Below are 26,353 nucleotides of genomic sequence, written 5' to 3' on the forward strand. Positions count from 1 at the left end.
GAATTCCAGAGATTTACAACCCTCTGAGAGAAGAAATTCCTCCTCATCTCTGTTTTAAATGGGCGGCCCCTAGTTCTAGTCTCCCCCATCAGTGGAAACATCCTCTCTGCATCCACCTTGTCAAGCCCTCTCATCATTTTATACGTTTCGATAAGATCACCTCTCATTTTTCTGAATTCCAATGAGTAGAGGCCCAACCTACTCAACCTTTCCTCATAAGTCAACCCCCTCATCCCCGGAATCAACCTAGTGAACCTTCTCTGAACTGCCTCCAAAGCAAGTATACCCTTTCGTAAATATGGAAACCAAAACTGCATGCAGTATTCCAGGTGTGGCCTCACCAATACCTTGTATAGCTGTAGCAAGACTTCCCTGCTTTTGTACTCCATCCCCTTTGCAATAAAGGCCAAGATACCATTGGCCTTTCTGATCACTTGCTGTACCTGCATACCATGCTTTTGTGTTTCATGCACAAGTACCCCCAGGTCCCGCTGTACTGCAGCACTTTGCAATCTTTCTCCATTTAAATAATAACTGAGGTGCAGGTAAGGCACATTTATTGTCATCCCTAGTTGCCCTGAGAAGGTGGCGGTGGGCCTTCTCCTTGAAATACTACAGTCCTTGTAGGGATGGTTCTCCACAATATCATTAGGTAGGGAATTCCAGGATTCTGATCCAATGACGATGATGGAATATACGTCAAAGACAGGTTGGTGTGTGATGGTTTTCCATAACATTGCTGATGTTCTTCTTCGTGGTAGAGGTCACAGGGGAGGTGGGTGCTGCAAAAATAGCCTTGGTGAGTTGCTGCAGTGAATTCTTTTGACTGTACATATTGCAGCCATGGTGTGCTGGTGGTGGATATTGAGTCCAGTGGCAGGAGCACCAGTCAAACTATTTTGTCCTAAATGGTGTTGAACTTCTTGAGCGTTCTTGCAGCTGCGCCTATCTAGACAAGTGGCGAGTATTCAGTCATACTCCTCACTTGGTTTTGAGGGGTCAGATGGTAAGCCATTTGTTGCAAAGTACCCAGCCTCTAAACTGCTCTTATAGTGATGATGTTGATATTACTGGTCGAGTTCAGCTTCTGGTCAATGATGACCCCCCAGTATGTTTATGCTGGGGGACTTGAAAATGGTGATGTCGCTGAAGGTTAAGGGGAGATGGCTGGGTTTTCTCTTGTTCAAGATGCCTGACACATATGTATTGCAAATGATATCTGCCATTTGCCAACCTAAGTTTGGATATTATCCAGTTGCTGTTGTAGACTGACATGGGCTACTTCATTATCAGAGCTGTTATGAATGGAGCTTTACACTGGAATCATCAGCATACAGCCCACTCCTGACCCTATGTCGGAGGGCAGGTCTTTGAGGAAGCAACTGAGAATATTTGGGGTGAAAATGTTTTCCTGAGGAACTCCTGCAGTGATGTCCTGAGGCTGTGATGATTGGCCTCTGACAACCACAACCATCTTCCTTTGCATCATGTATGACTCCAGCTACTGGCATGTTTTCCCTTTGACCCCCAATTGACCTCAGTTTTACTCGGATTTCTTGGTGCCATAATCGATTCAATGCTGCTTTGATGTCAAAGGCAGCTACTCTCACCTCTCCCTTGGCATCCAGCTCTTGCACCATGTCTGGATCAAGGCTGTGATAAGGTCTGGAGCTAGAATCTTGTTTTGAGTTCACAGTTATAAGAGAGTTTCCATAAGCAAAATTGGGCAACTGGGCCCTGAGTGTGGGGCAGAACACCAAGGGAGGCGCTGCACACCTCTCTTCGGACGCTAGGCTGGCTGAGCTTGGGAAAATCCCGAGCTAAAGAACCGTCCGGTAACGCTTTAAGAGAGGCCTAGGGAGAAAAAAAAACATGAGAAAAAAACACCAAAGACATTCCCAATTCATAGTCCATGCCACCAAAACATAAATCGCAAAAAAAAAAATAAGCACACTTACCTAAGGTGGACATTATTTACCTCACTTCAGTCGGTATAGGTTGGACTGCCCATTTTCACAGGCGGTCCCAGTAGGGCGCGTTGCGGGTCGTATGGATCGGGTGGGAGTCGAAAAGCGAGCCGGTGTCGCAACCAGAGTCGCTACACACCGGCTCAACTCTTTGGGGGCTGTTGTGGAGAAATCTCCCTTTCTCCCGAGCGGACCCACTGAAATAATGGATCGACGCTCTTGATGGATTACAGACTCCAGAGATAGGTTAGAAACGATCTTTATTCCGGCATATACAGGGGAAGCTCTGTTCTTAGCCACCTAAGAAAGAAACTCTTCAAAAATCCAAAGGTCTCACCGATCTTCATACAGATTTCTAGTGGGCCGGCCTATAACGGATCTTTTGAAGTGACAGTGATTGAGAATACTACCAATGACAATTTAACTGCCACAAATAACACAGATGTAAGACAGAGACAAATTTGTTACAGCATTTGGTTCAGTAGGAAACATTCAGTTCAGTCAAAGCACAGAAACATTTTTTAACACATTTGTTAACATGAAAGACAGGAATTTAGTTCAATCACAGCACAGCATTTGTTAACCTTTATCAGACTGTCTGCTGTGTGGCCCCTATCCTTCCCTAACACATGGCGTGAATCTCCGCTTCTCGGAATGTGTTTGTTTCTACAGGTTTGACTTTATTTGTTTTCTCAACCTGCTCTACATTCTTTAAAAGTTAAACACACAAGCTGTTCTATGTATTCCTTCAAATCTAAAGTTCATTTTCCTATCATATATAAGCGAGTTTTACATACAATCTGTCGATAATTCCTTACCCTACTACACGGGCGGTACTGCCCTGTGACCCACAAAACCGGCTCTGAAAACCCCTGTGGCGTGGTGGAAGCTGACGGCCTGGCCAGAAGAGCTCACCGCCGCCGTTGCTGTCCCTCTAGGGTGAAAACAGAAGCACTCGTCGCCAGAAAATCCAGCCCAGAGTCACCTACCAACTGTGTTCTTGTTTATGCTCTGTAAGGTTAATGAGTCCCTAATTATGCTATATTGTCACTGGAGATCAAAGTTGGATGCTCACCATGTTCTCTTGTCACTCCCGAAGGTCAAAAATATTATGCCAAAAGAAAATATATACAGGCTAAAACTATTTGATAAGATTTATTTCCAGGTTAATTCATTCCCAAAGCAGAGGATACATTAACATAGTGCAAAAGCAAAATACTGCTGATGCTGGAAATCTGAAATAAAAACAGAAAATGTTAGAAATACTCAGCGGGTCAGGTTGCATCTGTGGTGAGAGAAACAGAGTTAACATTTCAGGTCGATGACCTTTCACCAGAACTTGAAAAAGTTAGAGATGTAACAGGTTTTAAGCAAGTACAGACAGGGAAAGTGGGGAGGGGAGGAAAAAACAAAAGGGAAGGTCTGAGATAGGGTGGAAGGCAGAAGAGATTAAATGACAAAAGGGATGATGGTGCAAGGAGATGGTAATGGGACATGTAAAGAAACAAAAGATGGATCTAAAGGAGATGTAAATGGGAATAGCAGGATCATCAACAGTTGCCCGCCGAAAAAATGGGGGCAGATGTTATGACCTGAAATTGTTAGCTGAGTGTTGAGTCCAGAAGGCTGTAAAGTGTCCAATGGAAAAATGAGGTGCGTTCTTCGAGCTTACGTTGAGCTTGATTCGAACAGTGTAGGAGGCCGAGGACAGAGAGATCAGAGTGGGAGTTAATCAGCATAATATTTAAAATTTAATTAGAATCCATCCAACAGGGACTAATTTGTCTTTTTAAGAACCTATTTCTAAGAGTATGATGAGCAACAAGACTTCTTAATGAATCAGTCATAATTTTGTCTTGGTAGAATTTGCAAATTGAATACTGTATGTGGATGATGTGAACCTTCGTTAGTTCATGGAGTTTGGATGTTTTGCTAGAATTAAAGACTATAGCAGAATCTCCCAGTTCAAGAGCCTCTGAATTCAGAGCTGCAATTATCCATGCAATTATCACAATGTTATATTAGGAATTATTGCAAAGAATGCGGATAAGTAGATGTTCACATGTCATCTGAGGTCCGAGTACTTATTAATCCCTTGACCATGTACAATTCAATTTGTACTTATAACAAAATCCTTGACTCATGACTAATTTCAACTTCTAGTAAACTGGTCTAGTCCCATGGAAAACTTAGCTATCGAACTTCATTTTGAAATTTGATAATGCAAGACAGCTTCCATTTTAAATCTAACTAGTTTAAAGCTGTACGAAATAAAATAAAGATACTGTCCTATTAGGCTGAGTATAAAAATTACAGAGAAGAAGTAAGAGGGGCAAAGAGACAGTATGAGAAAAGATTGACGGCGAACATAAAAAGGAATCCAAAGGTCTTCTATAGGCACTTTAACAGTAAAGGTGTTGTCAGAGGAGTGCTGGGGCCAATTAGGGACCAAAATGGGGATCTATTGGTGGAGGCAGAAGCGTGACTGAGGTACTAAATCAGTGTTTACCAAGGAAGAAGACTTTGCCACCGCTATGGTAAACAAGGAGGTTGCCGGAATACTGGATGAGATAAAAAATAAAGAGAAGGTATTAGAAAGGCTGGCAGTATTTAATGTGGATAAGTCACCTAGTCCAGATGGGATGCATCCTAGGTTGCTGAGTTAAGTAAAAGTAGAAATTGCAGAGGTATTGGCCACAGTCTATAAAATAGATGAGGGCTGTGCAGTTAATGTTGTGTATATGGACTTTCAAAAGGCGGTTGATAAAAGACCAGATATTTTGGCTTGTTAGCAAAATTAAAGCCCAAGGGATAAAAGAGGTAGTTGTAGCATGGATACAATTGCAGTAGCAGCATTGGAGTTGTGGTGAAGAGCTGTTTTTCAGACTGGAGGGAGTTCCCCAAGATCCAGTACTAGGACCACTGCTGTTTTTGAAATACATCTTGGATTTGGGGGTACTGGACACAATTTTGAAATGTGCAGATGACACAAAAATTGGAAGTGTAGTGAACAGTGAGGATGATAGTGATAGACTTCAAGAAGACATAGACAGGCTGGTGGAATGGGCGGACACAGAGCAGATGAAATTTAACACAGAAAAGTGTGAGGTAGAAAGAATGAGAAGAGACAATTAAATAGTACAATTTTAAAGGGGATGCAAGAGAGAGACCTGGTAGCGTTTGTGCACAATTTTTGAAGGTGGCCCGACAGGTTAGCAAAGCAAATAATGATACATAGAAATTTGTCTTGCGCAGTGGTGCAAAACGGGCAGTATCTGATCGGGTGTGACTATCAGGTGCTGTGCATACCGGGAGACCGATCCGGTACTGCCCATTTGTGCCACCACCCGAGACAAATTTCTAGCCCATGGGATACTGGCTTTATAAATAGAGTACAAAAGCCAGGAAGTTATGCTGAACCTTTATAAAACACTAGCTCAGCCCCAGCTGAAGTATTGTGTCCAATTCTAGGCACCATACTTTAGGAAGGACGTAAAGGCTTTAGAGAGGGTACAAAAGAGAATTACTAGAATGGTTCCAGGGATGAGGGATTTGAGTTACGTGGATAGACTGGAGAAACTGATGCTGTTCTCCATAGAGCAGAGCAGAGTCGGCTAAGTGGAGATTTGATAGAGGTGGTTAAAATCATGAAGGATTCAGAGAGTAAATAAGGAGAAACTGGTTCCAATGGCTGAAATGGCAATAACGAGAGGGCATAGATTTGTTGATTGGCAAAAGAACCAGAGGCAACATGAGGAAAAACCTTTTTACACAATAAGTGGTTAGGATTTGGAATGCATTGCCTGATAGAGTGATGGATACAGAATCAATAGTAGCCTTCAAAAGGGAATTGGATAAATACTTAAAGGAGAAAGAATTGGAGGAACAGGGCACTTAGAAAATAATATAATAGGATTGGGCAAAGTCAACACGGATTTATGAAAGGGAAATCATGTTTGTCAAATCTGTTAAGTTTTTTGAGGTTGTAACTAGCAGAATAGAAAAGGGGGAACCAGTGGATGTGTTATATTTGGATTTTCAGAAGGCATTCGATAAGGTGCCACACAAAGGTTATTAAACAAAATTAGGGCTCATGGTATTGGGGGTAATATACTAGCATGGATTGAGAATTGGTTAATGGACAGAAAACAGAGAGTAGGAATAAACAGGTCATTTTTGGGTTGGCAGGCTGTAACTAGTGGGGTACCACAAGGATCGATGCTTAGGCCCCAGCTATTCACAATCTATATCAATGATTTAGATGAGGGGACCAAATGTAATATATCCAAATTTGCTGATGATACAAAGCTAAGTTGGAATGTAAGTTATGAGGGGGATGCAAAGAGGCTTCAAAGCGATATAGACAGGTTAAGTGAGTGGCCAAGAACATAGCAAATGGAATATAAAGTGGAGAAATGTAAAGTTATCCACTTTGGTAGGAAAAATAGAAAAGCAGAGTATTTTTTAAATGGTAAGAGATTGGGAAATGGTGTTCAGAGGGACCTGGGTGTCCTTGTACACGAATCGCTGAAAGTTAACATGCAGGTACAATCAGCAATTAAGAAAGCAAATGGTATGTTGGCCTTTATTACAAGAGGATTTGAGAATAAGAGTAAAGATGTCTTATTGCAATTATATAGGGCCCTGGTGAGACCACACCTGGAGTACTGTGTACAGTCTAGGTCTCCTTACCTAAGGAAGGATATACTTGCCATAGAGGTAGTACAACGAAGGCTGACCAGACTGATTCCTGGGATGGGGGGTGTCTTATGAGGAGAGATTGAGCAGATTAGGCCTATATTCTCTAGAGTTTACAAAAATGAAGATGATCTCATTGAAACATGAAAATTCTTAAAGGGCTTGACAGGGTAGATGCAAGGAGGATGTTTCCCCTGGCTGGAGAGTCTAGAACCAGGGGACCACCATCTCAGAATAAGGGGTCAGCCATTTAGGGCTGAGATGAGGAGAAACTTCTTCACTCGGAGGGTGGTGAATCTTTGGAATTCTCTACGCCAGAGGGCTGTGGATACTCAGTAGTAAAGTATATTCAAGACAGAGATTGATAGATTTTTGGATATTAAGATAATCAAGGGATATGGGGATAGTGCAGGAAAGTGGAGTTGAGGTAAAAGATCAGCCATGATCTCATTGAATGGCGGAGCTGATTCGAGGGGCTGAATGATTTACTCCAGTTCCTATATCAGATATTTTTATGTTATCTCTAGACTTGACTATTCGGATGCTCTCATGGCCAGCCTCCCATTTTCCACCCTCCATAAACTTGAACTCATCCAAAACTCTGCTGCCTGTATCTTAACCTGCACCAAGGCCCATTTACCGATCACCCCTGTACTCGCTGACCTACACTGGCTCTTGGTCCGGCAACACCTCAGTTTTAAAATTCTTATCACTGTTTTCAATTCTCAACATGGCCTCATTCCTTCCTTTCTCTGTGACCTCCTCCAGCACTAGATCTCTGCGCTCCACCAATTCTGAGCTTTTGTACATACTTATCGCTCCACCATTGGTGATCGTGCCTTCAGTGGCTGAGCTCTTGAATTGCCTCCCTAAGCCTCTCCAACTCTCTAACTTTCTCTTCTATGTTAAGATGCTCCTTAAAACCTACTTCTTTGATGAAGCTTTTGGGCTGCCCTAATATCTCCTTATGTGGCTCGGTGTCGTATTTTGTTTGATAGCGTTCCTGTGAAGCGCCTGGAGATATTTTACTATTTTAAAGGCGCTATATAAATGCAAGTTGTTGTTGTTAGGATCAAACATAATGAGAATGATTGTCAAAATAATCATAAAATCACATAAAGAGGCCAATCGGCCCAATGAGTCTGCACCGGCTCTTTCGAAGAGCAATGTAGTTAGTCCCACTCCCCTGCTCTTTCTCCATATCCCTAGTTGGAGGAAATTTCTGCTCATCCAGGAATGGATGTCAGACAAGCAGTGTGACAAATCAGAGATAGTGAAGGGGTCGACAGAGGTGGTAGTTAGGTAGAGCTGGGTGTCGTCAGTGTACATGTGGAACTTGGCGTTGAGGGGCAGCATGTAGATAAGAAATAGGAGAGGACTAAGGAGAGATGCTTGTGGTACTCCAGAGGTAAAGATTCGCCCATTGAAGGAGAGTTGCACTTACAACAATAAGGGGTCAAAATTCGTTACCGCCGTTCTTGAGGCGGTGTCACCGCCTGAATGCTGATTTTACCGCCAGGCATTAGGTGCCGGCTCAAACTGCCGAATTCATTTTTTACGCCCAAAGATGAGAGAGCAGCACTAAAAAGTGGTGTTGCACACTTATCCTCTGGTGGGAGCTCAGGAGACTACCGCTCGCTGGATAATAGGAAGAAAAGGGAAGAAAGAAAAAAAATCTCTCAACTTCTCCGACCCACACACAAACTTCCCTACTGTTACAACTAATGAAAAAAAATGAATAAATAAATAAACTTACCTTGCTCTCTGACCGATTCTGTCCGAGTTCCGCTGTCTACTTACCACTTTTTCCAGGCTGTAAGAACGCCTGCCAGGAAGGCCGATGTTCAAACTAAATATCGCGATAGAGGCGCTAACGAGGCATTGCACGCTGGATGATGTCACCATGCAAGTGGCGTTAGCCAACGCAGCAGTAGCTGACTGAATTTCTGCGCAGGCAGGGCGTTGAAGGTAGGCCTTTGCTGCCTGTTAGCCGCCTCCTGCATGCGGTAATGGGTGGAGGTAGAAACAGAATTTTGACCCCTCATCATAGGCAGTCCCTCGAAATCGAGGAAGACTTGCTTCCACTCTAGAAGTGAGTGGTTAGGTGACTGAACAGTCCAATACGGGAATTACAGTCTCCGTCACAGGTGGGATAGACAATCGTTGAAGGAAAGGGTGGGTGGGACTGGTTTGCCGCACACTCCTTCCGCTGCTGCGCTTGTTTTCTGCATGCTCTCGGCGACGAGACTCGAGGTGCTCAGCGACCTCCCGGATGCACTTCCTCCAGTTAGGGCGGTCTTTGGTCAGGAACTCCCAGGTGTCGGTGGGGATGTTGCATATTATCAAGGAGGTTTTGAGGGTGTCCTTGAAACATTTCCTCTGCCCACCTGGGGCTCGCTTGCCGTGTAGGAGTTCTGAGTAGAGCGCTTGCTTTGGGAATCTTGTGTCAGGTATGCGAACAATGTGGCCCGCCCAACGGAGCTGGTTGAGTGTGGTCAGTGCTTCGATGTTGGGGATTTGGCCTGATCGAGGACGCTAACGTTGGTGCATCTGTCCTCCCAGGGAATTTGCTGGATCTTGCGGAGACATCGTTGGTGGTATTTAGCCAGCGATTTGAGGTATCTACTGTATATGGTCCACGTCTCTGAGCCATACAGGAGGGCGGGTATGACTACAGCCCTGTAGACCATGAGTTTGGTGGCAGGTTTGAGGGCCTGATTTTCGAACACTCTCTTCCTCAGGTGGCCGAAGGCTGCACTGGTGCACTAGAGCGATGTTGAACCTCGTAGTCGATGCCTGCCCTTGCTGCTAAGGTTTGGAAAGTGGTCCACGTTGTCCAGGGCTGCACTGTGGATCTTGATGACTGGGGGGCAGTGCTGTGTGGTGGGGTAAGGTTGGTGGAGGACCTTTGTCTTACGGATGTTTAGTGTAAGGCCCATACTTTTGGATGCCTCAGTGAAGATGTTGACTATGACTTGGAGTTCAGAGTTAAGACTTGCATGGCACACCAAAGTGTAAATAGGTCAATGTATGGAACTGAAAAGTTTTCTTTTTTTCTCTGAAGTTTCTAAAAGCCAAATTGCCTTACTCTACTTAAGTTTGTATTCTCAGGAGTGAAGGTCAATTTAATATGACAGGTTGAAGTGAAACATACATCGAGTGCAATGTACTGCATATCTGGCCCATGAGTGAATTAAAAAGAACAGCAAAAAGCTTTTATCGGTTCTCATCCTGTGGCATCTTGATATAAATATTTTTCACAGTATATTAAACAAGGTCACAGTTTATCTGAACAGCTGGTTTATCAAGGCTACAGATCATTACTTTGTCTTGCTGACAAATCTGTCATTGGACATCAAGCTTACCCATAGGTTGTTAGTGACGCCTGAAAGAACTCGCCACTCCAGTATCCCTGAGTTTTGAAACAAACCCTAATACCGCTCCAAAATTAATGGCTATTTGCAGATGTTGAACATTAATTTGGGCTCTACTGATGCCAGATATATGGAAATTATGCAAAGCAAAAATTTACGTGTTCAAATTGGTTTGTTGTGATACAGTGGGCAGCGCCTGCTAATGGTTATAGAACGAGGAGCATAGTAACAGTCAAATACTCTTTAATTATGCAATAAATCTTACTTTGAAATTGCTGTGAAGCTGGATGTGCAGGACACTCTCCTAATTTGTAATTGCTTGTTAAGTTAAGCTAGTCATAAATTTATAAATTTGAGGTTCTATATTTAGAAGGGACAAAAGCTTGTATAAAGGTCTGATGTGTACACCAGAATTAACACTGGATTTTTCCATGACTGCCAGTGCTCTTGAGGCGGAAAACTTTACCATTATGTGGCCATGCTACCAACACACGGATACTGATGCATTGGGAATTCATGGCAGAGCAACTCTGGGATTGAGAACTGCCAGATATAAACAAACGTTTTTGAGAGTTGAACTTTTTCATAGAGAAAAGGTTGGATAGAGGCATGATTCAGGTATTTAAAATAGTTAGAAGAAGGAATGATGTAGATACAGGCAGGTTATTATTGAACTTGAACTGAGTGCAAAACCTAAAATAAGACTTGGTGGTAAATTCACGTAACCCAACAGAATAGAGGATAAATGAATCCCAGTTAAAACAAGTAATGCGATAAGTAATGTTTTTTTAAATAAAGGTGTCAGATATTTGATTAGGTTTGAAGGATCTAAATGTGTGTATAGAAATGATCAAATAGCCTCAAGAACATGATGGTTGCTGAGCTGTTGGGAAAGATGAGTATTGAAGGATAATAATGCAGATGTAAGGTTACATACTGAGAAATTATGCTTCATTTACCTTGTCAGGGACAAAGATAAACTTTGCAGAACCTTTCCTCGGACAATTGAATGGGTTGGATAAAGTCCACGGTAGAGCAGTTTGTGTATGGTCAGTACACAACAGAACAACCTCTTTTTTCAGTTCTTATGTCACTCTGACTGATCATTCACAAAGTTTCTCCGAGCTGTGGGTGGTGGATTCCAATTGTGACGAGTGTGTCATTTCCTCACGACTGTTCCACTATTGTCACGGTGACATTTAGCACAATGAGCTGGACCAGTACCAGTCTCTGGAGGCCCCAAATCTTTTGTGCATTCATATGGTGTTGGCCTCTTTGCAGTTGGTACTCTATTGAAGTCAATGGGAATCAGGGAGAAAACTCTCCACTGGCTAGAGTCATACCTAATACAAAGGAAGATGGTTGTGGTTGTTGGAGGCCAATCAACTCAGCTACAGGACATCGCTGCAGGAGTTCCTCAGGGCAGTGTCCTAGGCCCAACCATCTTCAGCTGCTTCCTCAATGATTCCATTATAGGTCAGAAGTGGAGATGTTCGCTAACGATTGCACAGTGTTCAATTCCATTCAGATCCATCTGAACTCTTCAGATAATGAAGCATTCCGTGCCCATATGCAGCAAAACTTGAACTACATTCAGGCTTGGGCTGATAAGTAGCAACTAACATTCGCGCCACACAAGTGCCAGGCAATGACCATCTCCACCTCCCTTTAACATTCAATGGAATTACTATTGCTGAATCCCACACCATCAACATCCTGGGGGTTACTATTGATCATAAACTTAACTGGACCAGCCACATTAATACTATGGTTACAAGAGCAGGTCAGAGGCTGGGTATTCTGTGGCGAGTGACTCACCTTCGGACTCCCCAAAGCCTTTCCACTGTCTACAAGGCACAAGTCAAGAGTCTGCTGGAATACTTTCCACTTGCCTGGATTCGTGCAGCTACAACAACACTCAAGCTCGATACCATCCAGGACAAAGCAGCCCACTTGATTGGCACCCCATCCACCACCTTAACCATTCACTTCCTCCATCACCAGCACACCGTGCGCAGTGTGCACCATCTACAAGATGCACTGCAGCAACTCGCCAAGGCTTCTACAACAGCACGCCCCCAAACCTGCGACCTCTACCACCTAGAAAGACAAGGGCAGTAGGCGCATGGGAACACCCACAACCTGCAAGTTCCCCTCCAAGTCATACACCATCCTGACATCGCTGGGTCAAAATCCTGAAACTCCCTCACTAACAGCATTGTGGGAGTACCTTCACCTCACGACTGCAGCGGTTCAAGAAGGCGGCTCACCATTACCTTCTGAAGGGCAATTAGGGATGGGTAATAAATGCTGGCCTTGCCAGTGACGCCCACATCACGTGAATGAATTTTTAAAAACTCTTATTCCAAACGTCATGCCCTTTATCCACTGTCCCGTTATGTGCCATGCAGGAACAATCAATCCTGTTTACAACCCGATCACCAACTCAGATCCAAGAGTGTTATCAAAACAAGGGTTGTTACTACTCATGCAATATTATCTTGCGTGCAATTCAAACATTACTTATTGTATACTTTACATATTAGTTAATCTCCTATGGCATTACACAGGGAACATCAAGACTCTGTGTAGTCTACAGGTGATGAGGGTTTAGGTAATGCGGATAATTGTACGAAGGTGAATAGATGGAATTCAGTCCTCATTTTATAGCCATACGTTATCTTTATATATGTATAAACTTTAGATTTAACATTTTTATTTATAGTAAATAACAAAGCTTAGGATAATTTGGGAAGCAGAGTTAATTGGAGGATAGAGGTTTATCTGCAGTACAGTCTGAGGAGTTGGTAGGTGCAGAATTGAAGCATTATAGCACCAATCCTGGTGGGAGGATGTAATTATAGTATGACAATTTTACGTGGCCAGCTTCATTATAAATGTGGACATAGGAATTTAAAATGGGATAAAATTGATACAAAATTATGACAAAACATGACACACAAGATAAGATTTCGTAGACAGGAAATGCATGCAGATATAAGATTTTTACTATATTGATAAATAATGTTACAAATGGCCAGAATACTTTCGCATTACCTGTCAGGTAGGGTTTTCAAGTGAATTCTTTTGCTTTGCAGGTCATTGACATGATTACTAGTCAGTCACCACAGTCATCTGCGTCCATTCAACCTTTCTGCAAAGTGGTTACTGCCCCAATAATTCTTTAGCTAAATATACAGTGGATGTGGTATTGAGCTGTAATGACTACATGCTCATTTTTAAGCAGATTTTTAAAAAATACTTCATTTGAATACTTGTACAAAGCAAAATACTAAAGAGTATGTAAACCCTTTTAATACAGCATTTCTCATTATGGCCTATCGGACATCAAGTTAAAGATCAACCAGTATTTTCTCCAGTTGAACACTGAACAAACCCAAGCCTGCAAAAACTGCACAACTTGAACCTGACTCTAGTCCTTTCCTCAGCTGTTCACTCAGGTTCAACCAAAACCTGGAACTAAGTTTGAAACTCTTTCAATCAATATACAGTATTTACAACTAATGCAACATTGTCAACTTTTGTCCTGATCTCATCCCAATCCCACTGAAATCCTTAGTTACGCTTTTATTTATTCAAGACTCCGCTTCTTGAATAACCTCCTCAACAGATTCTCGAGCTTTTCCCTACAAAAACTGCAACTTGTCCAAAACTCTTGACACCTGCATCTGGTCCCATATTAATTCCCATTCACACATCACCCTTGTGTAAGCCTCCACTTGCTCCCTGTGTGCTATTGCACCTAATTGAAAATCCTTGTCCTCATTTACAAATTCCTCCTCGGTCTTGTCCTACCCTACCTCTGCCAGCCTGTGCCCTAAAATTTTCCAACTCAGCTCTCTTGTGCATTTCTCCCACCCTGCTCTTCACTTCGTGGCAAAGCTTTCAGCTATTCACTTCCTCTGAAGATCGCACTCTAAACCTCTTAATACTTTGCTCCCTACTTTTAAAAGTCACCTTTTTTAAAAAAAACTTTTCAATTGCTCTTTTATAGAATCATATATAGAATCACACAGCACAGACAGGGCCGGATTAAGGACCTGATGGGCCTGGGAAAACTGATCCAAATGGGCCTATAGTTATGTTTGTTCACGTTCATTACATTACGTATATGATTCTGATTCTGAGTATGAAAACATAGGCCAGTATATTCAACAATGAAAGCAAATATTCTGTATCAAATAGGTATATATTCTGGTTCTGATAACATTGCAATACTAGATTCCTATACATATATGCAAATTTCTCTCAATAACATGTGAAATAAAACAGGCTAGTACATACTCTGTTCTGTATATAGATACATTACTGTATAAAGGTACTTCTGTTTCTTTATCGTGTGATGTGTCTTGGGCTGGTTATGACTGGTAGCTGGTCTGACCTGAAACAAATAAATCAAATGCATAAATATAATAACAAATTACTACGGTGGACTTATACTATTATATATTAATACAATATATTAACATATATTTTATATATTAAATATATTGTATAATAACAGTTAAATAATAACACAGATAAATAGTAAAGATCTTGTCTCTGCAAAAATAGGTATGTACAGGTTAGGCCAAGAAACAATATTTTCCTCTGTCTTGATTTTCCTCTCATTGTCTATTCTCTTCAGTCTATTTGGGAGGCCTTATTATTTTTTTTCCTACATTTATTTGGTGGGCCTATTTTCTTTGGTGGGCCTGGGGCTGCAGCCCCATCCACCCAATGGTTAATCCGCCCCTGAGCACAGAAGGAGGTTATCCCGCTTGTCGTGCCTGTATCAGCTCTTTGAAAGAGCTACCAATTAGTCTCACTCCCCTGCTCTCCCCCCACCCCCCACCCCCCATTGCCCTGTAAATTTTTCCTTTTTAATTATATATCCCTTTTGAAAAATTTATTAAACCTGCTTCCACCACCCTTTCAGGTCGTGTATTCCAGGTCATCATAACTCGCTGAGCAAAAAGATTGCTCCTCCTTTCTGCCTGGCTTTTTTGTTCAACTATTTTAAATCTGACCCTCTTGCCAGTTCAACATTTCTAATTCTTCTACAGCTTGATCCATTCTCGCCAACGTGAAGAGCTTTGTTATGTTAAAAGTGATTGTTTGACATTTTGTTTTTCTTTTGTAACGAATCGTTTTTATTAAAGTTTCTAATTGCAAATCCTGAACCAAATGTAAATTAAGATCTTTATTTGTAGCTTCTCTTGTGAGTAAAGCTTCTATAGAAACATAGAAACATAGAAAATAGGTGCAAGAGTAGGTCATTCGGCCCTTCTAGCCTGCACCGCCATTCAATGAGTTCATGGCTGAACATGCAACTTCAGTACCCCATTCCTGCTTTCTCACCATACCCCTTGATTCCCCTAGTAGTAAGGACTTCATCTAACTCCTTTTTGAATATATTCAGTGAACTGGCCTCAACAACTTTCTGTGGTAGAGAATTCCACAGGTTCACCACTCTCTGGGTGAAGAAATTCCTCCTCATCTCGGTCCTAAATGGCTTACCCCTTATCCTTAGACTGTGTCCCCTGGTTCTGAACTTCCCCAACATTGGGAACATTCTTCCTGCATCTAACCTGTCGAACCCCGTCAGAATTTTAAACGTTTCTATGAGGTCCCCTCTCATTCTTCTGAACTCCAGTGAATACAAGCCCAGTTGATCCAGTCTTTCTTGCTAGGTCAGTCCCACCATCCCGGGAATCAGTCTGGTGAACCTTCGCTGCACTCCCTCAATAGCAAGAATGTCCTTCCTCAGGTTAGGAGACCAAAACTGTACACAGTACTCCAGGTGTGGCCTCACCAAGGCCCTGTACAACTGTAGCAACACCTCCCTGCCCCTGTACTCAAATCCCCTCGCTATGAAGGCCAACATGCCATTTGCTTTCTTAACCGCCTGCTGTACCTGCATGCCAACCTTCAATGACTGATGTACCATGACACCCAGGTCTCTTTGCACCTCCCCTTTTCCTAATCTGTCACCATTCAGATAATAGTCTGTTTCTCTGTTTTTACCACCAAAGTGGATAACCTCACATTTATCCACATTATACTTCATCTGCCATGCATTTGCCCACTCACCTAACCTATCCAAGTCACTCTGCAGCCTCATAGCATCCTCCTCGCAGCTCACACTGCCACCCAACTTAGTGTCATCTGTAAATTTGGAGATACTACATTTAATCCCCTCGTCTAAATCATTAATGTACAGTGTAAACAGCTGGGGCCCCAGCACAGAACCTTGCGGTACCCCACTAGTCACTGCCTGCCATTCTGAAAAGTCCCCATTTACTCCTACTCTTTGCTTCCTGTCTGACAACCAGTTCTCAATCCATGTCAGCACACTACCCCCAATCCCATGTGCTTTAACTTTGCACATTAATCTCTTGTGTGGGACCTTGTCGAAAGCCTTTTGAAAGTCCAAATATACCGCATAAACTGGTTCTCCCTTGTCCACTCTACTGGAAACATCCTCAAAAAATTCCAGAAGATTTGTCAAGCATGATTTCCCTTTCACAAATCCATGCTGACTTGGACCTATCATATCACCTCTTTCCAAATGCACTGCTATGACATCCTTAATAATTGATTGCATCATTTTACCCACTACCGATATCAGGCTGACCGGTCTATAATTCCTTGTTTTCTCTCTCCCTCCTTTTTTAAAAAGTGGGGTTACATTGGCTACCCTCCACTCGATAGGAACTGATCCAGAGTCAATGGAATGTTGGAAAATGACTGTCAATGCATCCACTATTTCCAAGGCCACTTCCTTAAGTACTCTGGGATGCAGTCCATCAGGCCCTGGGGATTTATCGGCCTTCAATCCCATCAGTTTCCCCAACACAATTTCCCGACTAATAAGGATTTCCCTCAGTTCCTCCTCCTTACTAGACCCTCCGACCCCTTTTATATCCGGAAGGTTGTTTGTGTCCTCCTCAGTGAATACCGAACCAAAGTACTTGTTCAATTGGTCCGCCATTTCTTTGTTCCCCGTTATGACTTCCCCTGATTCTGACTGCAGGGGACCTACGTTTGTCTTTACTAACCTTTTTCTCTTTACATATCTATCGAAACTTTTGCAATCCGTCTTAATGTTCTCTGCAAGCTTCTTCTCGCACTCCATTTTCCCTGCCCTAATCAAACCCTTTGTCCTCCTCTGCTGAGTTCTAAATTTCTCCCAGTCCCCGGGTTCGCTGCTATTTCTGGCCAATTTGTATGCCACTTCCTTGGCTTTAATACTATCCCTGATTTCCCTTGATAGCCACGGTTGAGCCACCTTCCCTTTTTTATTTTTATGCCAGACAGGAATGTACAATTGTTGTAGTTCATCCATGCGGTCTCTAAATGTCTGCCATTGCCCATCCACAGTCAACCCCTTCAGTATCATTCGCCAATCTATCCTAGCCAATTCACGCCTCATACCTTCAAAGTTACCCTTCTTTAAGTTCTGGACCATGGTCTCTGAATTAACTGTTTCATTCTCCATCCTAATGCAGAATTCCGCCATATTATGGTCACTCTTCCCCAAGGGGCCTCGCACAACGAGATTGCTAATTAATCCTCTCTCATTACACAACACCCAGTCTAAGATGGCCTCCCCCCTAGTTGGTTCCTCGACAAATTGGTCTAAAAAACCATCCCTTATGCACTCCAGGAAATCCTCCTCCACCGTATTGCTTCCAGTTTGGTTAACCCAATCGATGTGCATATTAAAGTCACCCATTATAACTGCTGCACCTTTATTACACGCACCCCTAATTTCATGTTTGATGCCCTCCCCAACATCACTACCACTGTTTGGAGGTCTGTACACAACTCCTACTAACGTTTTTTGCCCTTTGGTGTTCTGCAGCTCTACCCATATAGATTCCACATCATCTAAGCTAATGTCCTTCTGAACTATTGCCTTAATTTCCTCCTTAACCAGCAATGCTACCCCACCTCCTTTTCCTTTTATTCTATCTTTCCTGAATGTTGAATACCCCTGGATGTTGAGTTCCCAGCCCTGATCATCCTGGAGCCACGTCTCCATAATCCCAATCACATCATATTTGTTAACATCTATTTGCACAGTTAATTCATCCACCTTATTGCGGATACTCCTTGCACTATGACTCCAGCATGCTTGAGTTTTATCATTCTTCTTGTTGTTCAAGTAATGATCTCTCCTCTTCCTATTTCAAATTTCTTTGTAATTTACCTTTTGAGTTTTCAACCTCATGTCTTCTCCAGCTGCAACAGCATAAGACATGTATTACCTAGTCATCAGAAAGCATTTCTGCTGAAGGTGAAAATAAGTCTTCAGTCTCTTTGTTCTTGCTATTTGGTTCCTCCAACAACTGACAAAATACCTTTGCGTGCCAGCCAGTTTCTACAACCCCTTTTAGGTTAAAAGAAAGCTGCTTCACAATGGGGTTAACGAGCTATACCCTCAGGCCTCATTTGATAGGACTTTTTTTCATATAGTTATTTTTTAATGACGTTCCAGTAAAAATGTGATCCTACATTATAGAATAAAACCCTGCGCAGAAGTTCATGCTGATTCTATTCTTTGTAATGGAACCTAATATTGGTGTAGAATGAGCTTGTCCTTTAGTGCGAATGTGTTGCAGCAGATAGGAATAATAATGTTTTTATGTTAACCCTACCTTTTGTAGTATTAACTTTTTTTCTCTGAATTCCCGCTCGCTGACACTTGGCCTTCTGATTCTTAATCAAAAGTAAGGGATTATTCAAACTGCTTCAGAGGTAAAATATATAGAGAGTAGGATCCAAGCTACTTTATTTTAGTTCAGAGCCTCACTTTTTCTAGACTCATTTTGAGTTGTAGTGCAACGATAAACAAAGGCTGGATTAGAGTTGCTTCAATCATGTTCTGACGTACACTGGAACATGTTACCCACCCATCGGTGCCAACACTGCAAATGTGTCTGGTATCCAAGGTAAAAGCAATGGGCAGTGAGCTGGAATAACGTAAAAGTACAGCTGCACCCTTCTTAATGGAGGCATTTTGAATGTAAGCTCAATTGTATTTAGCCCTTTAATTACATGGGCTGTTGTTGATCACTTTATGCCTAGGCCCATCAAAAGATACATTTTTGTGTTAATTGGTTTGACAGAAGTTGCGCACTAAAGGGAATGGACATAAACCACTAGAATGTATCGTTTTTTAAAAATTAGAACATTTGAGGTGTCTACTGTATAATTAGGACATTGACATCTGTACCAAATTATAGTGATTTTTCTAGTCTATGAATCCAATTTTGAAGACATTTAGGGCTGGAAATTCAGTTGTGTAGCGCCTCTGTTAACAACCTGGAGGGGCAGCAATGCATCTTGAATTGCTTACTGCCTGACGGTGCAGCTTTCAGCGCCCTGCCAGGAAATTTGGTGCCGGTTTGCGGCAGTGCCAAACGTTACCGCCTCACTCAGTACTTTCATTCAGATCATGGGTGGCTCTGCTGCACAGAAGGGCGGGGGGGAAAAAAAAGAGTGGGAGAGCTATAGTGATAGGGGACTCTATTGTAAGGGGAATAGATAGGAGTTTCTGCGGCCGCAACCGTGACTCCAGGATGGTATGTTGCCTTCCTGGTGCAAGGGTCAAGGATGTCTCGGAGTAGCTGCAGAGCATTCTGGAGAGGGAGGGTGAACAGCCAGTTGTCGTGGTACATGTAGGTACCAACGATATAGGTAAGAAGCGGGAAGAGGTCCTACAAGCTGAATTTAGGGAGCTAGGAGTTAAATTAAAAAGTAGGACCTCATAGGTAGTAATCTCTGGATTGCTACCAGTTCACATGCTAATCAGAGTCAGGATAGTTAGAATAAATACGTGGCTCGGGCAGTGGTACAAGAGGGAGGGATTCAAATTCCTGGGATATTGGAACCAGTTCTGGGGGAAGTGGGACCTGTACAAAAGGGACGGTTTGCACTTGGGCAGGACTGGAACTGATGTCCTGGGAGTAACATTTGCTAATGCAGTTCGGGAGTGTTTAAACTAATATGGCTGGGGGATGGGAACCTAAGCAGCAAGACAGGGCGAAGTAATATGGAGTCAGAAACGGATGGTAGAAAGGTAAAAAGCAATAGTGGAAGGCCGAGTAAACAAAGGCAAGAAACAAAAAGGGCCACACTACATCATAATTCTAAAAGGATAAAGGGTGTTAAAAAAAAACAAGCCTGAAGGCTTTGTCTCTGAATGCAAGGAGTATCTGTAATAAGGTGGATGAATTAACTGTGCAAATAGATGTTAACAGATATGATGTGATTGGGATTACAGAGACGTGGCTCCAGGATGATCAGGGCTGGGAACTCAACATCCAAGGGTATTCAACATTCAGGAAGGATAGAATAAAAGGAAAAGGAGGTGGGGTAGCATTGCTGGTTAAAGAGGAGATTAATGCAATATTAATGCAGGAAGGACATTAGCTTGGATGATGTGAAATCTATATGGGTAGAGCTGCAGAACACCAAAGGGCAAAAAACGTTGGTGGGAGTTGTGTACAGACCTCCAAACAGAAGTAGTGATGTTGGGGAGGGCATCAAACAGGAAATTTGGGATGCATGCAATAAAGGTGCAGCAGTTATCATGGGTGACTTTAATATGCATATAGATTGGGCTAACCAAACTGGAAGCAATACGGTGGAAGAGGATTTCCTGGAGTGCATAAGGGATGGTTTTCTTGACCAATATGTCGAGGAACCAACTAGGGGGAGGAGGCCATCTTAGACTGGGTGTTGTGTAATGAGAGAGGATTAATTAGCAATCTCGTTGTGCAAAGCCCCTTGGGGAAGAGTGACCATAATATGGTGGAATTCTACATTAGGATGGAGAATGAAACAGTTAATTCAGAGACCGTGGTCCAGAACTTAAAGAAGGGTAACTTTGAAGGTATGAGGCGTGAATTGTCGAGGATAGATTGGCGAATGATACTTAAGGCGTTGACAGTGGATGGGCAATGGCAGACATTTAGAGACCGCATGGATGAACTACAACAATTGTACATAGAAACATAGAAAATAGGTGCAGGAGTAGGCCATTCGGCCCTTCTAGCCTGCACCGCCATTCAATGAGTTCATGGCTGAACATGCAACTTTAGTACCCCATTCCTGCTGTCTCGCCATACCCCTTGATCCCTCGAGTAGTAAGGACTTCATCTAACTCCTTTTTGAATATATTTAGTGAATTGGCCTCAACAACTTTCTGTGGTAGAGAATTCCACAGGTTCACCACTCTCTGGGTGAAGAAGTTTCTCCTCATCTCGGTCCTAAATGGCTTACCCCTTATCCTTAGACTGTGTCCCCTGGTTCTGGACTTCCCCAACATTGGGAACATTCTTCCTGCATCTAACCTGTCTAACCCCGTCAGCATTTTAAACGTTTCTATGAGGTGCCCTCTCATTCTTCTGAACTCCAGTTAATACAAGCCCAGTTGATCCAGTCTTTCTTGATAGGTCAGTCCCACCATCCCGGGAATCAGTCTGGTGAACCTTCGCTGCACTCCCTCAATAGCAAGAATGTCCTTCCTCAGGTTAGGAGACCAAAACTGTACACAGTACTCCAGGTGTGGCCTCACCAAGGCCCTGTACAACTGTAGCAACACCTCCCTGCCCCTGTACTCAAATCCCCTCGCTATGAAGGCCAACATGCCATTTGCTTTCTTAACCGCCTGCTGTACCTGCATGCCAACCTTCAATGACTGATGTACCATGACACCCAGATCTCGTTGCACCTCCCCTTTTCCTAATCTGTCACCATTCAGATAATAGTCTGTCTCTCTGTTTTTACCACCAAAGTGGATAACCTCACATTTATCCACATTATATTTCATCTGCCATGCATTTGCGCACTCATCTAACCTATCCAAGTCGCTCTGCAGCCTCATAGCATCCTCCTCGCAGCTCATACTGCCACCCAACTTAGTGTCATCCGCAAATTTGGAGATACTACATTTAATCCCCCCGTCTAAATCATTAATGTACAATGTAAACAGCTGGGGCCCCAGCACAGAACCTTGCGGTACCCCACTAGTCACTGCCTGCCATTCTGAAAAGTCCCCATTTACTCCTACTCTTTGCTTCCTGTCTGACAACCTGTTCTCAATCCATATCAGCACACTACCCCCAATCCCATGTGCTTTAACTTTGCACATTAATCTCTTGTGTGGGACCTTGTCGAAAGCCTTTTGAAAGTCCAAATATACCACATCAACTGGTTCTCCCTTGTCCACTCTACTGGAAACATCCTCAAAAAATTCCAGAAGTTTGTCAAGCATGATTTCCCTTTCACAAATCCATGCTGACTTGGACCTATCATGTCACCTCTTTCCAAATGCACTGCTATGACATCCTTAATAATTGATTCTATCATTTTACCCACTAGTGATGTCAGGCTGACCGGTCTATAATTCCCTGTTTTCTCTCTCCCTCCTTTTTTAAAAAGTGGGGTTACATTGACTGCCCTCCAATCGATAGGAACTGATCCAGAGTCAATGGAATGTGGGAAAATGACTGTCAATGCATCCACTATTTCCAAGGCCACCTCCTTAAGTACTCTGGGATGCAGTCCATCAGGCCCTGGGGATTTATCGGCCTTGAATCCCATCAATTTCCCCAACACAATTTCCCGACTAATAAAGATTTCCCTCAGTTCCTCCTCCTTACTAGACCCTCTGACCCCTTTTATATCCGGAAGGTTGTTTGTGTCCTCCTTAGTGAATACCGAAGCAAAGTACTTGTTCAATTGGTCCGCCATTTCTTTGTTCCCCGTTATGACTTCCCCTGATTCTGACTGCAGGGCACAGTACATCCCTGTCTAGCGTAAAAATAAAAAAGGGAAGGTGGCTCAACCGTGGCTTTCAAGGGAAATCAGGGATTATATTAAAGCCAAGGAAGTGGCATACAAATTGGCCAGAAATAGCAGCGAACCTGGGGACTGGGAGAAATTTAGAAATCAGCAGAGGACGACAAAGGGTTTGATTCGGGCAGGGAAAATAGAGTACGAGAGGAAGCTTGTAGGGAACATTAAGACGGACTTCAAAAGCTTCAATAGATATGTAAAGAGAAAAAGTTTAGTAAAGACAAACGTAGGTCCCCTGCAGTCAGAATCAGGGGAAGTCATAACGGGGAACAAAGAAATGGCAGACCAATTGAACAAGTACTTTGGTTCGGTATTCACTAAAGAGGACACAAACAACCTTCCGGATATAAAAGGGGTCAGAGGGTCCAGTAAGAAGGAGGAACTGAGGGAAATCCTTATTAGTCGGGAAATTGTGTTGGGGAAATTGATGGGATTGAAGGTCGATAAATCCCCAGGGCCGGATAGTCTGCATCCCAGAGTACTTAAGGAGGTGACCTTGGAAATAGCGGATGCATTGACAGTGATTTTCCAATATTCCATAGACTCTGGATCAGTTCCTATGGAGTGGAGGGTAGCCAATGTAACCCCACTTTTTAAAAAAGGAGGGAGAGAGAAAACAGGGAATTATAGACCGGTCAGCCTGAAATCGGTAGTGGGTAAAATGATGGAATCAATTATTAAGGATGTCATAGAGCACATTTGGAAAGAGGTGACATAATGGGTCCCAGTCAGCATGGATTTGTGAAAAGGAAATCATGCTTGACAAATCTTCTGGAATATTTTGAGGATGTTTCCAGTAGAGTGGACAAGGGAGAACCAGCTGATGTCGTGTATTTGGACTTTCAGAAGGCCTTCGTCAAGGTCCTACACAAAAGATTAATTTGCAAAGTTAAAGCACATGGGATTGGGGGTAGTGTTCTGACGTGGATAGAGAACTGGTTGGCAGACAGGAAGCAAAGAGTAGGAGTAAATGGGTACTTTTCAGAATGGCAGGCAGTGACTAGTGAGGTACCGCAAGGTTCTGTGCTGGGGCCCCAGCTGTTTACACTGTACATTAATGATTTAGACGAGGGGATTAAATGTAGTATCTCCAAATTTGCGGATGACACTAAGTTGGGTGGCAGTGTGAGCTGCGAGGAGGATGCTATGAGGCTGCAGAGTGACTTGGATAGGTTAGGTGAGTGGGCAAATGCACGGCAGATTAAGTATAATGTGGATAAATGTGAGGTTATCCACTTTGGTGGTAAAAACAGAGAGACAGACTATTATCTGAATGGTGACAGATTAGGAAAAGGGGAGGTACAACGAGACCTGGGTGTCATGGTACATCAGTCATTGAAGGTTGGCATGCAGATACAGCAGGCGGTTAAGAAAGCAAATGGCATGTTGGCCTTCATAGCGTGGGGATTTGAGTACAGGGGCAGGGAGGTGTTACTACAGTTGTACAGGGCCTTGGTGAGGCCACACCTGGAGTATTGTGTACAGTTTTGCTCTCCTAACTTGATGAAGGACATTCTTGCTATTGAGGGAAGGTTCACCAGACTGATTCCCGGGATGGCGGGACTGACATATCAAGAAAGACTGGATCAACTGGGCTTGTATTCACTGGAGTTCAGAAGAATGAGAGGGGATCTCATAGAAACGTTTAAAATTCTGACCGGTTTAGACAGGTTAGATGCAGGAAGAATGTTCCCAATGTTGGGGAAGTCCAGAACCAGGGGTCACAGTCTAAGGATAAGTGGTAAGCCATTTAGGACCGAGATGAGGAGAAACTTCTTCACCTAGAGAGTGGTGTACCTGTGGAATTCTCTACCACAGGAAGTTGTTGAGACCAATTCACTAAATATATTCAAAAAGGAGTTAGATGTAGTCCTTACTGCTAGGGGGATCAAGGGGCATGGCGAGAAAGCAGGAATGGGGTACTGAAGTTGCATGTTCCGCCATGAACTCATTGAATGGCGGTGCAGGCTAGAAGGGCCGAATGGCCTACTCCTGCACCTATTTTCTATGCTTCTATATTTCTTTGACTTCAGTTGTCGTGCAGTGCCCCGCTCATGGCCCGCTCACAAAATTAGGTGCATCCGCCTCATTTAGCGTCCGCCCCTAATCACGACAGAGAAACCAGGCGGTTCCACGTACTGTTGGTGCTATCTGCAGCCTATTTAAAGGGAGGGAGGAGAATCATAAGTCGGAGGGCACATTGAGCCTTGGTTCAGCTCTGCACCTGAAAGGCCTGGCTGCAGACTCTACCACCTCAGCATCGGCGGCAGCAGTTTGGGATGGTACGGGTGTAGACCGTGGCAGGGGCAAAGGCGGAGTGGCAGTGGTGGGAAATGGAATGCTGTCATCTTGAGCAAGGACAGCGCCTTCCATTTCCAGCAGCCCACTGCCACTCACCCAGGCCGGAGCATCAGCATCTGGAGCAAGATATGTGAGCGCACATTGCCGGCCTGCTTCGGCAACGTCAGTTCCCCGTTGGACTGTGGAGAAGAGCGAGCGGATGGCAGCAGTCAGTGTGTGCATGGCATCACTCTGCGACTGACTCATAGCACACTGAGCCTGAAATGCAACAGTCTGTGAGTTCATGCCATCAATCACTGACAGCATCACATCACAAAGTCCTTGTGTGTCTTGGGCCTGTGATGCGATAGCTGCTGCCATGCCATCCCCTCTGGAACTCCACTATCGCTCGTTGGGCCCATCTCACTCTGCACGGATGAGCCCAGTGAATGGCTGAGAGGCACGGGCAATGCTTGAGGCGGCCTCCCCCAACCTCAGAGCAAGTGCGTCCATGCTCTGCGGGACCTTCCCCAACGCACCCATGAGCTTGCGGTGCATGTGCATGAATTCCCTGGACATAGCCTCCAAGTCCAGGTCCACATCTGACTCTCTCTCAGCGGGCCTCCTGGGCCGACTCTCCCTCTGGGGGAGCTGGCCTCTGAGCTTCCACGCACACTTTGCATTGCTGTAGGCCACTGGGACCAGGAGCCTCAGATTCCTCAAATCCCACGAATTCAGGCTCCTCCACTGATGTGGTGTCCCCACTCGGTGGGACTAATGGAGTGTCCCACTCAGTGATCAAACAGTCTTCCCCTCCCTCGTCATCTCCTGATGTCAGCTCCTCGGCTGATGTAGAAGCATTGGGGCAGCCTGCCGTGCTTCTGACTGACCAGCTGTAAGCACAAAGCAACAGATGTGTGGTTAGCAGCAGGGGAGGGGACAGGCAGAAAAGAGGAAGGTGGCATTGGACACATGTAAAGGGGGTAGGCCATTTGCTATCAGGGGTCATGGAACTCACATAAGTCTCAAAAGCCATTCACATACCGTCACTCTCCATAGGGAGCTCTGCCTTGCCGCCCGCCACCGCACCAACTGGTGTGACCAGGAGGGCGGACACTCGCTCCTCGACCTGAGTGTGGTCCTGTAGATCAGGCTCACCACCGG

At 43.8% G+C, this 26,353-nt stretch overlaps 1 protein-coding gene across 13 annotated transcripts in view; it reads left to right on the forward strand.

The window, feature by feature from the left end:
* LOC139242238 (amyloid beta precursor protein binding family B member 2-like) overlaps window positions 1-26,353 on the forward strand; it is a 470,855-nt gene that overhangs the window by 351,429 nt on the left and 93,073 nt on the right. The gene's annotated exons all lie outside the window — the stretch shown is intronic.

The sequence above is a fragment of the Pristiophorus japonicus genome, chromosome 2, assembly GCF_044704955.1.
Source record: "Pristiophorus japonicus isolate sPriJap1 chromosome 2, sPriJap1.hap1, whole genome shotgun sequence".
In the NCBI taxonomy this organism is placed as follows: domain Eukaryota; kingdom Metazoa; phylum Chordata; class Chondrichthyes; family Pristiophoridae; genus Pristiophorus; species Pristiophorus japonicus.